The sequence below is a fragment of the Buceros rhinoceros genome, unplaced genomic scaffold, assembly GCF_000710305.1.
Source record: "Buceros rhinoceros silvestris isolate BGI_N320 unplaced genomic scaffold, ASM71030v1 scaffold26408, whole genome shotgun sequence".
NCBI lineage: Eukaryota > Metazoa > Chordata > Aves > Bucerotiformes > Bucerotidae > Buceros > Buceros rhinoceros.
In genome coordinates, this window is record NW_010428992.1 from 1190 (window position 1) to 1508 (window position 319).

Below are 319 nucleotides of genomic sequence, written 5' to 3' on the forward strand. Positions count from 1 at the left end.
CTGGGACACGCAGGGCACCGTGAGATGGAGCAGCCGGGGTGTGGGCAAGAGCAGCAAGCGACTGTGAGGGCGCATTAAACACCCCCCTGATCATCCTCTGCCTGCCCGTGTCTTCCTGGGATGGGGAAGCAGCCAGCACCAAGGCTGCCCACGGGAAGGGTGAGGTCCACAGGCAGGATGGTGTCACCCCTGCCCCTCTATCCTCTCTCTGAACCCCTTCCTACAAGGCTGTCCCCGTCCCCCAGAGAGGAGCCGCAGCTGCTCCCAGCCCCCCAGGTCCCCCCCAGGACCAGCGTCGCTCTGAGCCCTCTCTCCTCAC

General features: G+C 65.8%; 1 protein-coding gene across 1 annotated transcript in view; it reads left to right on the forward strand.

Moving 5' to 3' along the window:
• Positions 1–319, forward strand: part of RAB39A (RAB39A, member RAS oncogene family) — a gene marked incomplete at its 5' end in the record, with an annotated part of 1459 nt that overhangs the window by 603 nt on the left and 537 nt on the right. The window lies entirely within an intron of this gene.